We start from the raw sequence: 15,965 nt of genomic DNA on the forward strand, positions 1-15,965 counted from the left end.
TCTGGACTTCCTGAAAATGATATTGAACTTTATCGTGCAAAACCAGACACGCAGACAGACCTTTGTCATTTTCATGCTTATGACAATGAACTCTGATTTGATATGAACTGAACTTGATTAAATTTCCAAATTTTCCCAAATTCAGTAAATCTAATTCTAATCCAACATGGAAAATGCTGTTTAGCTATATTTCTAGTACTAATCTAATTTCGAAATGTTGAAAATTTCCCAGTGTTCGAATTCTGCTGTGGAGGTATGGGCTGTAGCTATCGACATCCCAACGTGATTGCTAATAAAGGTCTTTCCTCGAAACCTTTGTGGAGCTAGACCTTACCTTGATCGGTTCAGTGGTACAATTACATATATACCGAAATCCTTAACTTATAATCAAACGGCGAAGGCCGACACTGTCGACGAACTAATAAACATCGCATCGCGATGTTAACACCTGTAGGATGTTAAATAGGGTTACCACACGTCCTTTTTAAGAGGATTTGTCCTCTTTTTTGACTTCTTTGAATGTGTCCTCGGAGGACGCCCTTTTGTCCTCTTTTTTGAGATTTCGTCCTCATTTTTGAGCATTTTGGTCAAATCTACGGCTAATTCCACGGATATGCCGTAAATCAGCACGGAAGTAACGCTCCGGTGGGTATTTCGGGAGCTGAGCAGGGAAGTTGACCTTTTTTTCAGTCAACCACCTGATAATGTGGAGGAAAAAACTGTATTTTGGGCGCTGAGCGAGAAAGTTGACCTTTTCTTATTAATCAACCGACTACGAAGTGGGAAAAATTTACGATTTTTGAAGGATTCTCCACCGGTTTTGCAAGTCTGAAAAATGTCCTCTTCTCAGATTTCCAAAATATGGTAACCTAATGTTAAATATTTGCGTGTGATAATTTGAGTACTAGGAGTCCAAAAGACCCTTTTGAATGAAGCTATACCAGAAGATTTGTTATCTCTACAACCTAATTATTTCAGTCGCCGCGTGGATGCGAATGGTGTTTCTCCCTTCGATCGCTTCGCCAGCCAATGGCTGACTTTGATTGTGGTCCTGCTTCAAACACGAAGATAGGATAGTATAATTGCAAGCTTAGTGCATTCTTCTCCAATTTCGCAGCCCAATATATCACTCACATCAATATCAATATTCCTGCATAAGAAGTAAAGGTGAACTTTTATTCAACATTCTTGGTCGAATTTTCTTTATTCCCTATTATGTAACAACGCTTATAACTAGTAAGCTTATAAAGGTAGCCTTCAGTATACGAGAGTATTACGTATATATACGAAAATTGCGTATGTCCAACAGCTTGAGACAGTGCGTGTCCTTGAATAACAAGGAATCGAATCGTTCAATACCGGCTACTTAACTACTTATTTGCAGTAGTGGGATTTCTTCTGACCGCACGAAGATCATAATCGACAATTGATCTAATGCTGACACCAAACCCAAGTTCCAAAGGAGGTTTCTGGAATAAAAATAAATAACGATTTCCTAAAACGCTATAAAGTGTCCGTTACCAAATAATCGTGTACAAGATTCAATTTGGTAACAGAAAATGCTGAATTCCTTAATGTATGCAGCATTGCACAAACAAATTTCAAGTCACATTACCGGCGTATTTTCAGTAGGTTCGAAGGTAAATTGCCGCAGAAGATGGGCCATACTCAGTTTGATCTCCATTAGAGCGAATCGCATAGCGATACAATTCCGCGGACCTCCACCGAATGGTTGATATACCATCGGGTCAATTTGGGTCATGTCACTCATCCTATAGGAAAACAGAACAGGTTAAATATTGTGACTGAATTCAAAATGCACGACCAGGTAAGACATCTGACCTTTCTGGCTTGAAACGCTCAGGCTCATCCCAGTACTCGGGGTCGTGCGAAAGAGCGAATGTGGGTACATTGATCGACATCCCTTTCGGTATGGTGAAACCGTTGATTGTTGTCTGGCTATCGCATACCCTAGAATTTCTGTTAAACCACAAGTTGAAAGCTATAGCAACGTAACAGCAATATATCAGCCGATCTATATAAGCATCAATAAATTTCTTTGAAAAATTTCATGTTCAATACTTCCCCAAAAGATTCTACTTCATGTCTATATACGAAATAACTTTTAGCCCCCTTCAAGATTTATTAGAGTCTCCTCCCATGGCGATCTTAGGGTTGTTTGTGGTATTGGTGGTGCTATTAGAGACTAACTGGTCAGCCTTTATTGTGATATGGTATGGTTTCTGGCTCGTAAGCTTTTGCACTCATATGGTATGCATAGTCACAGATGGTGTGTATTTATATCATGAGTCGGTGTATATGCTGCAAACACATCACGGACAAAAACATATAACGTCCTATTCCCATAGTTCCGGCTAATATAATACGGATAGGATCGATGCCTCTGTTACAATTTTGGTTTTGACTTACCTCAAAATGGGATTGTAGATTCTTAACGTCTCGTTTACACACATCTCGAGATATTTCATTTCGGTTATCGCTTCGTAATCAAATTGGCCCTGACGGGAAAGCGATATATTGAATTTCTGACATTACTAGCTGCGTGTTGTTACCTTTTTCGCATAGGTTTCGTCGATTTCTTTTTGGACTTTCTCTTGAACTTCTGGGTGTTGCGCCAAGTTATAGGCTAAGAAGCTCAATGTGTTCCCGGTATTCTCGAAGCCCGCCAGTATCATGAGCATTGAGTTTCCAAGTATCTCGTTATACGGTCCATACCTGTTCGAAAGATTGATATGTTTACTGCGAAACTAATTACCCTGTATATATCTCTGGTTATTAGATTATTTAGACCAGGGCCCGAATCTGAATATTAGTGGCAACTGACGATCCATGTCTAACACATAAAAATGAATGCATTTTCATATCAGTATGCTACGTTTCTACAGGCATGTATGACATAGATAATGCGCCGATATCAGATGTACGGAATGTGCTCTATAAAACATGACTGGCACACGCGATTTCAAATTGGTGCATATGCAATATTTTTTGTGTCCGCTGCATCTGTACTGTATTTCTACTACTGTCTACTCAGATTGAAATGACGGGACTGTTCGGAGACGAGTATTTCGACGACCAGGCATATCAAGATCGAAAGTTTTGGCCAACCGCCAACGGACAAGGTTTTATCGCCGTCCATCTTTTTTGCAGCCCTCTTTGCTCAATGCTCAGTCATATCTCGGCAAAACCGTCATGCATTCATGTTTCCTGGCGCGGAACGGATCTGCCCCGACATACCTGTATCGCAAAGTCTCGCACCGCCTCGTTCCACACCACTACACCTCCCAACGGTCGGCAATAGAGTTTTCCAGAGAAAACAATGTCGGACAAGTCTTATCATGACATCAAATGCATTTGTGTAATACAATATAGGGCAATGCACATTTTCATGATCAAGCCATATTGTCGTTGCCACTTTGCTGCGTGTCTTACTTAGATACAACAGTAACCAACACAGTGACTTCGGATATATGAAAAGTATCCACAGAAAAGCACGCGAAGCGCGAAGAAATTTTATGTTGCAAGAAACTCAAGAAATATTAGATACATATTTAAATATCGTATGGTGTCGGCGGGACCTACAATTATACCCTTCACGGCCCACGTTTGGGTCGCGACCACTACTCTAAGAATTCATGCTGTATAGAAAATGGCGTGGAGAGAAGATTAGACGGATATCGAAATATATTTGACGAAATCATGGCCGCCGAAAAATGCTTGACCGGTAAATATAAAAGAAATTTCATGAGAAGCTATACTTAGTTGAGTGCAATTCATTGCTTCCGATGCAGCCCAAAACCTTTGGGTAACTGGAACGAACACTTTGAAATGTACTCAATTATACATTGACCGCGGGCCGCACTACATAAAAGTGGGATACTAAATCAAAATTCAATATTGTCCTTTGATCATATAGTTCCGACAACATGTAAATAATATATATGCATTTGTCTATTTAAAACAATCCAAACATTTATTTGATGATAACGTACACGAGTCGAGAATTTAAAACCTCTTCCATGGTTACGGATGGTCATCCTCATTGTCAAAATTAGGGCGGAAAGTCGCTCGTCCCGATTCTTAGCACTAGATGATAATGTAAGTCTGTGAGCAGCGCTCTGTTCATACATTTGCTGATTGTACTTTTGGTTCAACTCCAGGACACACAACACTGACAGCATCATAACCATGTTACCTTTAAATACGCTTCTACGGTATATAAATATCAAAAATATATACCTCTACTCATACAGAGAACGAATCTATTCAACAGTCGTGAAACGGTTTTCCAAGTATAGCACTACAATTAATAAACTTGCTCGCGTTGCCAATCTAAAATTACATTCGTGGTCGGAATTAAGTCATTTACGTTTCACTTTCTTAAAAGATGCTTAGCAATTGAAACCTTTCAAGATGCGTGGGCCACGAGGTCGGGCTGTCGCGCCTTCAATAAAATAAACTTATATTATGGTAATAATATAACTTATCGTTATGATGCTGAAATATGGTAAGGAAAAGTTTACATCGTTACATCGTTTCTTGAGCCTTTCGCGGATCGCACAAAACGGAGTTGCGTGCCGTAGTTTGGGGTAACTTGGGACGGGTGTCTCATGCACTGTCAGGTCAATATACTCCGACGGCTTCCTTGATCCCGAAATGTATGTATCTAGATTTTGCTAACATTCAGGCCCCTATACTAGGTTCTACCCGCGATACAACGGTTATAGACTGACCAAAGTCGGCCTGTCTTACAATAACACACGGGAACTATAAGCAGAATATTTGAAATAGTGTCTCGCACCTTTCTCCAATTTATCGGACTTCGCCTCTTTTGCGGATACTTCGTTATTGAGCATCATTTGCATCAGGTCAACTCGTCGAGTCTAAATGTAAAGACGATGACATAAAGAAAATACTTCCCAACACCACCCGTGTTGTCGTGGGGGATAGGAAAGTGGTTATATTAGAAAAGCTGAATTATATGTCCAACATGTCTACATGTTACGTACCGATACCAAAAACATACATTAGTTTAAGATAAATTCCTAATATACGAAGCGAAAACGAAATAGCAAACATATTTAACCTGCGATGTTGAGTTCTTTCTCCGTTCGTTTATCACGTGGTCGGTGAGAGCTCTGAAATAGCGTATCGGTTCCTTTCCGAGAATCGAATAATTGAAAAACTCTAAACACTTTTTCCAATGGCGGGTATACGACTGGAAACGAAACGGAAGACTGGACACGAATTCGGATTCAAAATGCCATGTGTAAGGGTCAAGGGCAACGCAATTCCACACCGAGGGAATTCGAGCATTAGCACGTTCACATTATGGTCCTACAATGGTCAGAGAAGACATGAGTCCTATATGCATTGACCATAGCATTGCATCGCCAAATACGATCAACTGTGAACGCATTAGTGTTGAAGAGAGCCACCAACACCCGCAGACAAAGCCAATCAACTCCTCACAATATTACAGTTTCACTCACAGCACATTAGAATGAACGGGTCGAAGAAGGACATATTGAATAGACTCTTCGCCTGTCTTGCAATTTCGGGCTCTTTTTCCGTGTCGTCTTGTGAATTGACTTCTGTGCTGAAGGCGGCAGAGCATATGATATCCAGAGACAGTCGGGAAAATATCCTGTATCGAAGGTGTGACTACTCAACTTTATATTGTACGAGGACTATGACAGAGTCTGAACATTTGCGAACGTGGAATGCTCTGCAGACTTCTGTCCAGTTATTGACAGTAGAAATGTCAGATTTGTAAACTTCGCCGCGCGTTATTACAGAAATTAGCTATTCTCGCTACTTCGTCTCAAATAACGAGTTTTTCACATACCGTCAGTAGATATTCGATGTAGCACTATGATCATCGAGAAAACAGCCGTTATGCCGTATCGGTTTGGTGTGTAGAATGAATACATATGTCGACAACAACAGCTACGTACGTCTTGGAGTTGAAGATTCCGCAATTTGCCCCAATCTTCCTATCTAAAGCAGACGAGGCATTCTGCGCGCATCTGTCCATGATGTAGGTCATCTGCCTTAGTTTGGCTGTCGAGAATGTCGGAGTCAAAGATGATCTGATACGCTTCCACTGATTTCCCTCGACTGAAGTCAGTGCTTGGTTGATCTCTTTCCCGTTTACCTTGGAAAGCGTCCTCTGACGAGAAACAAGGTTTATTTTACTTCTCTTATTAGAGTACCTATATAGGTGTATGCCTGGACTTGACTTGAGCCAATCTGTGTATTGACTGGACTTGAACTCAAGTCATTGCGCATGACTCGGACCAAGTCATATGACTCGAGACTCAGACGGCCAAGACTGCCATGTCAATGTAATTTCGAAGAATAGTAAGTTGAACACAATATTGTTATATCTCATCTATTGGTACTGGTAGCCCTACTTGAAAATGTTCAAAGTGAGGAAAATTAGTATATTAGAAATGCGACCCATTCGATATCACCAAGCAGAGTTATAAAAAGTGGGTTTAACAAGATTTTAACTAGAAACAGAGTAGTCAACGCAATGACTTTGACTCGGACTACTCGAGTCACAATACCATGACTCGGACTCGACCCCCTGCTCGCTGACTTGGAATCGGACTAGACTAGGGTTGTCATACGTCCGGAATTTCCCGGACATGTCCGGAATTTCACTGAAAAAACTGCGTCCGGGAGAAAATTCTAAATTATGCCTAAATGTCCGTAATTTTGAAGACTTGAAGTAGGTTCAAAAGTTTTTCCCAACTAAATCAACATAAACAATAATATGTTCGAGCAGATTTATTCTATTCGAAATTTTTCGTCGCACTGCGCGCAAGTTAATGCAACGTATAATGATATTAGTATGGACAACAGGCACCGCCCTCGCAAAAAGCACAATCAAAAATCAATATAAACTACCATCATTTACTGAAATAAGTCTAATTGTAATCGCAATTACAAGCTAACGGTATATTTCTAAAGTTGGTTAAGGCCGATTGGATGCTTCAGTCACATAAAGTGATTTCAAATCTTGGGGTCGTTTGCCTTTATCTGGGGCTCGCTAAGATGATGGACGTAATCAGCTTCCAAAATAGGCCGTGAGTAAGTTTGGCAAGCTTAATTTTTATAGTAATCAGTTTATCAAGTTTTGAGCTGGGCCACGGAACATTTTCAAGTTGGAAATGAGGTCGCGACCATAAAAGTTTGGAAATCACCAGAAGTGGAACCTGCTGGAGCATTTTATAGTAGCCTGATGTAAGGAAGAATCAATATTATTGACAAAATTCAACAATCAGATGCATAGTAGCCTAAGTGCTCAAGAAGTTACATCGATTACCCTATGGTGGGCTCAAGATCAGTGCTTTTTTGAGTGGAAGGAGGCTGATAAATTTTGTTTCGGACCTGGTAAAAATATACAACCAGATAGCCGCACCGACCTAGCAGTATAGCAGGGCTATTAAACACAGTCCCGACAGGCCAGTCACGGCCCTCCAGACGATTTCATCCGCCCGTGATGAAATCTATTGCAGACCCTAGCAAGCAGCAATCCCCAGAGCTCACATTACAGATGGCCCAATTCATGACCTATGTTCCACTCCATTCCTGTTTGCAGTTGATGGGCTATGCTTTGCTAGTGCGACGTCATGTTGACAGTCAACTTGTCATACCTCATGTTAAGTTCGCTAGTGGGCGCTATAGAGTATCCGGAATTTGCTTCACGCAAATATGATAACCGTAGACCAGGGGTCGGCAAGCTTTCGCTAGTCATGGGCCAAATTTCGAGTGTACAACTTTTTGGCGGCCGGAATTTTTCATATTACTATATTTTACGCTTACTTCGGTATATTATCCAAGATTGCTGCAATCTCAATCATACCAATCATAAAGCAAATGTATTAACACTTCAACAACGCAGAATAAATGTGACAATTGACGCAGCATGCTTTGTGACAGGTTTTCAACTTCTGGTAACAAGTCAGATGAAGCAAGAATCACGTCCGAAACATGTGATCTTAGATGCATGAATTTTATTGTTCAAAACTATGGCTCACATACGTACGTGCTACCAAAAATCGATGCAATGTCTTTTGCATCGTTGGACAAGCTGGGATAAAGATCAATTTCAAGAACGTACTCTTTGTCAAAGTCATGCAGCGATATGCTCTTTGTATGAAATTTGCCATTCAATTCACCTGCATCGCATTTCAAAAAGGCCCATTTGTAATTTTCAGGCAATGGTATTGGCGTCCACATTAAATGGAGTACTGAATAGTCAAAAAATTATATTGTATAGAAGGAATGTCGGAGAAGCGGGTGAATATTAAGTAATTAAATTTCGTATCACAGTTACAAATATAGTGTTGGTACTAGGTTTTCTCTCCTCCAGTGTAGGAAAGTGAGCATAATTTTGTTCGTACATTCCCCGAGTCGCAGATTTGTTTCGAATGCGCCTCAACATCGTATGTATTCAGTTGTTTTTCCCTACAAGTTGCAAATTCAATTTTTTCAGATGTGACGTTAAACGAACCGCAAGATTAGATACCCATTTACGATTACAAGAGTATGAGTCGGCAATATCTGTATTTTCGAGAAAAGTTGCTATTTAATTTCTCAGTTCATAGACTCGTGCAAGCATAGCTGCTCGACTTAATGCGCGAACATGGCAGATATGCATTACATCGCCATATTGATTCTATGCTTCTAGCAATATCTGGTGTAACAATGTTGGTGATTCAGTTTGTGAGACAAAATCATATTAACAGTTTTCATCATTGTGGCCAAAACACTTCAGGTTTATTGTCTTGTCGCACAATGCCTTGTCGTGAATTAAACTACGGATAACTAACCTATACGGAGGCTAGTTATCTGTAATTAAACTGTCAGTATAAGTTTGAGTTTTGTCATTGCTTCTGAGATGTTACAAGCGTTTTTGAAGCAGAGGAAGGACACCTTTATTTTCACACCCCATCGGTACACCCTTTAAAAAGCATGATACACCTTCGGTTGCGAGATGCGCCCGATTGATAAGCACTGATCTAGTCTACTCCATACAGACAATCTCCATCTCCTAATTCAAACGCCTTCGTTTAATAGCGTAACAATAGACTAATACGGCGTAGGCAACTTATATCGTAGCAACGCCGCATTCTTTCCAAGCAGTGCTGCACTGCAGATTGAATCTCATTGTGAAATGGTGGGTCGTATTATCGTGATAACTAATTATTATGTCGCGGGCCGGACGATTTCGTTTGGCGGGCCGGATCCGGCCCGCGGGCCGTAGGTTGCCGACCCTTGCCTTAGAATATAATATTCCGTAACTACGCATACTCATTATTGCATATGACTGCTCTTATCGTCATTAAAAAAGATAACCGAACAAAATGCTAATGCGCGATTCATGTCGAGTAGGTAATGCCAATAAGACTACATTACCTGTCGCACGGAAAAGGACTGGAATTCTTTGATAAATATTTGTCTCAGCATTTGCGGATCATGTATCGTGATGCTTGGCGATAAAAATGAGTACGAACTGAAATAGGAATTGTTCTCGTGTAGAGCTAAAGAAATTCAGTAGCAAAATGCGACTGTGAGCATACCAAATTGAATATGGTTCAAAGGTTTAATACAATAGTAGATGCCGTAGGACAATAAAAAAAGTCCACGTATTGCTCAGTGTGATAACTTTCATTGCCAAATTGATTTATTATTCTTATCGCTATAGAAGTCGTAATTGGTAGTAGTTAATGCAAAATTAACCAGATTCATTTTGTTATGTTTATGGATATAATGTCCTTGATAGTAAAGAAACTGGGCAACATACGGAATACGCAAATCTCTTATATTTGGAATGACCGATATACCGTCACCCAAACCCACAAGTACCAGAGACGTGAATCGCGCGAAGCGCGAAATTTTTTTATGTTTTACGGAATCGAGTCTAAAATATTCTTGAATCGGTCGTAATATAAGATTTATTAAAATTTGATATTTAGAATTGTTCCCCTCCTATCGCTTTGTAACGTGCCTCGTGATTGTGGTTCTGATGCGATAAGAGTAAGGTTTGAGATTGATATTGAAGAGGATTCTGAATTTGATAGTATAAATGCTCAGACCAAAGTAACGTATAGTGACTTGTAAAATTGCAGCCAGATCAATGCAAGAATCATAGAATCTGGAGACACGTGACGTTGGCCCGTTTTATTCCGAAAGCCTGTATCGAGCAGGCTTAGTTGTACCGAATATAATGCGAAATATAAATATAAACACAAATCTCGCTTCATCGAATTGTACATTCAATAATTTTCCGATCCACTGAAGCTTCTCGCGTACCAACAATTTCAAATACTTACCGAGATTTTTGGTCAACACCAAAATTGGAAGGTAACATAACAAATGTGAGCTAGATTCATGGGGGACCCACCTGGCATATTTTATTCATTAAAATTTAATTCCTATGTGTCGAAACTAGAAATTACTTGACGCAAACAATTTTGAATTTGGGTGTTTTTAATTACTAATTCAGAAAAGAAGAAGTAAGATCATAATTTGAAAAGTTGCGATGATGCAAAAAAATGATAATTAATGTGGCCGAACTTAGCGCCCCAACAAACAAAAGTGGAATCAGAAAAAGAAACCAATATAATTACTCTTACTTGCTATGATCAATGTATAACATTCAGGTCTTTCCATTGTTATAATTAGGGTTGCATTTAAAACAAACGTTCGTCTAAAACACTTTATTTAAAACATGTTTCAAACAATGCTTTAAACATCGGCTTAAAAATAGTTGTATAATTATGCCATATTGTGTAAATACTTTCCAAAACATGAATGATGTGCCTACGGACGATTTACACTCGGCATAGAGGACGTATACGATATGGAATGGTTGGAACCCTCGAGATAGTAGGCTCAACAGCTATAGCATACGTAGATATAAATCATTGATGCGGAATGTATGCTCTGATGATGATGAGCGCTGACCGTAAAATGCTGCATGACGATGTAGTTATGGCTAAGAATATTTTTGGTCCATATATGACAGAGGTTTGAAGCCCTTTTTGTCAAAGAAGCTATATCTACCGTAAATTTTCAATTGCCAACGTGAATCTATTAGGACGCCACATTTGAATATTAATAAAATAAAAGCATGTTTTAAACAAGGGTCTTGTTTTAAATAGATGTTCGTTTTAAATGCAACCCTAGTTATAATATATGTTGCATCGTACCGTAAAATCGTATCAGGTACTTTACATATGTTTGAAATTAATTCTATTTACCCCCAAATTGGTCCATGCTTTTTCTTCATTTTGTTGTCATACGAAAAGGCCTTTGAAATGAAAAGGAATATATCATTATAGAATCTTGACATCATACTTTGAAGCATGCGCAATTGCCTATGCATCATTTCCAACCATAAATAAGAATAAATTCCGCTGTCCAACCGACTATTGCTATGTGTACCAAAACTTACGTCTTTGCCAAAAAGAAGACGCAGATGACCAAATTGGAACAGAGTCGGCGCGTCGTGAGGAATGTTGAGGTCCTTCAGAACCTGCCATTTTCGATGAACGAAGTACCTGTACGTAGAAGAAACACGGTCTATGATTATTCTATTCAAAATAATGTGGAATCGCGAGTGCCGTGTTGAGGAAAGATCATTTCACAGCACTATCTTCATTTTTTCTCCAGCTACTATATGACATCTTTGTCAATTTAGTTACGAAATTTCACTTCTTTGCAGAGGCGGAGGCGCATGTAATGAGGTCATCCCTCTTTTGGCGACACGATTGTATTATAATCATCAAATTGTAAACGGTCTCTTTGAGTAAATTGCAAGCCGTTCACACTGCACTAATTGCAATTGAATAATATTGCTGACTGTTGTGATCTCGTCTGGGTAATTGCAATTTCGATACTAACGATTACGTGACGCAGCGATGGGCTCGTCATAAAAGAGTTGAGAATTACGCCTATATGACGCGACGCCTATCATGTGCCGATGCTGAAATTGAGATATAATTGAACTGGGACCGCAACAATATCATTTCGGTGTTGAAGATATTTATTCCCGTCACCGCACATTGTCAATTCTCTTGAGCACCCCGTAATTCATACGAACATTCGACATACGCGCATGCACAGTGTGTACACACACACACACACACACACACACAGAGACAGACAATCTGCTGTAGAATGCATAAATTACTATACTTACCATGTTAGTGCAAAAAAGCTAATCACCAGAATCCACGTCTCAAGCGATATCATATTTATGAGCGCCCACATTTTCAGACGTATCGTAATTGGTAAAACCTTAAAATAACTGATAATTATAGCACCTGTTGCCGACGGTCGAGGTGCGTGTGATAAGGCACACATGAAGTTTGAAGGTCTCGATTAAAAATATGAAATGCACTTAAACTGATCTTCAGTCGTTGCCAATCCGGATAGGACTGTTGGGGGCACCCCATATATGCATAAAATTAAAATTAAAGAAGTTACGTCAGCTGGGCAGATAGTCGGCGGGCTTTGATCCACGAACCGGTTTTATGTTTGCGCGTGGAGTGGTTGAATAGCGATAATGGGCTGCTTTGTTCTACTTTAAAAGACCCTCCCGTGACAGTTGTCTTAATAGATATGACTATAGCTCATTTGCTAGTTATTCATGAAATGAGATATTTTCATCTGTACAGCTCACTCCGTGGCAGGTGATCCAGCAACTTTTTATCAGTCAAAAGAAGTACTGGTAGTTCATGAGCAAAATCGCAGTGAAACTGATGGTAACATTTCAATTTTGTTATATTTTTTATAACAGCTGACAATGCGGTAACAGTGCTTGCTCTCCTCAGTTTTCTGCAGTATCCCATCTATGTCAAACATAAAGCGATTTGCAAATTGTTTCGGATATGTGCTTATTTGTTTATTTTTCGTCAATTCGACAACTCCAGCACCTCCTCACGGCTTAACGCGTCATACTACAACACGGACACCAGACAACAATATTTAGAGACAGTCATCACACATTATTCCTGCAAGTCCCTATATTGATCTAAGCCACTATGGTACGTATTTCCGTCGTCGACTCAGAGACAATGAACATGTCTGCATCTCTTAATCATAAACTTTTAACGTTACGCATATTACGTCATCGCAAACCTGTATCCCAGCCGAGACAGCAAGATAAGGAACCGAGAATAATCAAAAAGGCTAACCTGAAGCCACTCTATATTCCACCCACGATTCTCAACAGTGATACACAGATCAGTAATATATCATGACTGTGATAATCAATAGGCGAAGGGACATATTGTTTGTTGAATGCAGCCCGCTCAAAGTTCACAAATGCTGTTTGTAAGATTCATTGGGCACGACGACCATCGCTCCCGCAATTTTTTTCAAGAACAGTGATAATTGAGAACAATTCACGAGCTTAACCATTGTATATAGGTTCGACATTCGTCACGTAGTTTCCGGGGGTTCCTTTTTGCATCGTACAGGGTAAAGTGACGGAATAATGGCCATGGCACCAGGGCTTTGGAGCAGCCGGAAATTTAAACTGCTCCGGCTCCGGAGCTTTCTTCTATCATACATTAGCTCCGGCTCCAGCTCCGGAGCGGCATTATTACCACTGCTCCGGCTCCAGCTCCGGCTCCGGCTCTGAAATTATCGAATGGGCCTGTCTATATCAGGGGTGGCCAACCCGCGGGCCAAATGTGGCCCGCGCGAGAGGGTTTTGCGTGGCCCGCGATGTAATTTCCTTCCTATTATTATCGAAAATGAATTGCTCAGATTTTGAAATTGCAATGCCAACCAAAAATTGCAATAAACTAAAATAGTAGTGAATTTTTTCTTCACGCTTCACGTGTTTAATTGTCACACGATTTCTTGCTGCCTACCCCCTACTGAAAATGAAAAAAAACGCCTAATTTCCCCGATTGAGTCTAACTGTATTCGCAATTACGGGAGAAAGTCTTTTCGCGTTTGCGCTCGCATAAAGATCGTCGACGGTGAAATGTAGGCACAAAATGATTATCGCATATTATCGGAGACCTTCGATATAGATGTGGCCAGACGCCGAATAGTCGTGTCCTTGCAAACTGAGCCTAGCAGGTGGTATATTATACAGTAGACCCGCAATATACTCAAGTAATAATATTATTGACCTGGTTTATATATAAACTTTGTAAATTTTACCCGCTTGGCGCGGCTGGTGGACCGCGCGCTCGGTCGTCAATTTCATGTGTCCTTTAGACCAGAAGGTTGGCCCTTCCTTGTCTATATAGATTACTAATCTACCCATAGGTTAGTTATCTATAGTAATCTAGAGTCTGTCAGCCGTCAGTAACATCCGATGTAGCAACGAAGACATTAGGTGCCACCGTGCCGGCTTGTGACGTCATAATGAATACTTGTCAATTGTCGATAACATCATAGTTGCACTAGAACGCACTTAACTCTATGCCATTGCTGCGCACAGCATTAATATTAAGGCCTGCTGTTCAATTATGATAAATCAGCAGATGTGGTTTTTGCATATATAATAACATCTTATGAAATACGTCGGAGCCGGAGCTACTCCTCAAATAACGGGCTCCAGCTCCGGCTCCGGCTCCGGCTGAATTTTATGTAGAGCTCCGGCTCCGGCTCCAGCTCCGGTGAAAATGCCCGGCTCCGGAGCTCCGGCTCCGGGCTCCGGCTCCGGCTCCAAAGCCCTGCATGGCACACAGAAATAATGTGTCAATATTGATTTTACATTCAATCATCTAGTCTGGTGGAGTTGACAGGTTTGAACATCCAAAATGACAAAGTGAGACGAAACAGCTGCCAAAAATAGATCACCGAGTTCAAATTGTTCACTTTCAGACGTCGACTATATGTACCGTCGCTTTGGTAATATTCGTTTTTCTGCTATCCAAACCCGGATTGCCCACTGTATGAACTGCAGATCTGCACATTATTTCTAGTGGGCCGAACAAATCTATATTCGCCGCAAATGACGTATACGGATAGTTGCGGCACAAAATCTGTTTTAAATTTACCTAGTGAATAAATATGTAATTTAGTGAATCAGCCTTCTTTTATCAATTGTGACATGAGTTCAATTTAGAACAGGGGTCACCAACACGCGGCCCGCGGGCCGCATGCGGCCCGCGAGGTCATATTTTGCGGCCCGCGGCCTGATTTGGAGAAATTCTGGAAGAACGCTCAGTAAACCATTTCGAAATGCCGAAATTGATTTCAGTTTAAGCATATTGTTGTTGCTGATAAAAGTTAGCCATTCTACTGCGCCCAATATCACTTTTCCTTCGGTTCGGCATGGTAATATCATTCTATGGAGGAATAAAAATTATGCGGCCGTCGACACTCAACTCAATTAGGATGTGTTGGCGGCTGTCAATATTATGCAAATGGAATTTACGAAATGACTCCCTAAATGAAAGGTTTGAATTATTCTTGAAATTTTCTTCGTGTTGCTCGCGCTTCAATGCGAGCTGATTTTGGGTTTTAATACAGCAGTGTCCGTTGTAATCTGAATCCCACAATACAGATGCGAAAAGCAAAGAAAAATGATGCGCCCCATAAAGAAATACCAATACTTAATCGGGTTCTTCTTATCCCGAATTAATTGTAATGGGAGGTCAAGAAATACCTACATGCAACATATGGGACTAATGAGAAGTGGATCACCCAAAGATGCACCACAGCATTAATAACTTCTCCAAGTTTTTGAAGATTCACCCTGCATAAACTCTACCGGTGAATATGATCACATGGGCCGAGAAAGGATGAATATTTGATAATAATATGTGAAACTATACTAATATCAAATGACGAAATTCACTCATGAGCATGAAAAAATTTTCGCGCATCGCGCGACTGCAGTACAATTCCCTGTCTCTCTTCACAACTTCAATATATTCACGATCTCGGTGCCCATAGTA

The 15,965-nt window shown here is 40.3% G+C and overlaps 1 pseudogene across 1 annotated transcript; it reads right to left on the minus strand.

Moving 5' to 3' along the window:
* Positions 1-1,180: 1,180 nt before the first annotated feature.
* Positions 1,181-12,406, minus strand: LOC145435673 (cytochrome P450 3A8-like; annotated as a pseudogene). Its single transcript, XR_013913944.1, has 13 exons — positions 12,239-12,406; positions 11,492-11,597; positions 11,298-11,347; positions 9,451-9,547; positions 5,979-6,193; positions 5,514-5,668; positions 5,108-5,239; positions 4,817-4,904; positions 2,574-2,728; positions 2,431-2,519; positions 1,843-1,980; positions 1,616-1,772; positions 1,181-1,469 (listed from the first exon to the last, which is right to left on the minus strand). The product of XR_013913944.1 is annotated as a cytochrome P450 3A8-like (transcript).
* Between the last annotated feature and the right edge of the window lie 3,559 nt (positions 12,407-15,965).

Source organism: Botryllus schlosseri, chromosome 3 (genome assembly GCF_051294905.1).
Source record: "Botryllus schlosseri isolate E-star chromosome 3, Bs_hap1, whole genome shotgun sequence".
In the NCBI taxonomy this organism is placed as follows: domain Eukaryota; kingdom Metazoa; phylum Chordata; class Ascidiacea; order Stolidobranchia; family Styelidae; genus Botryllus; species Botryllus schlosseri.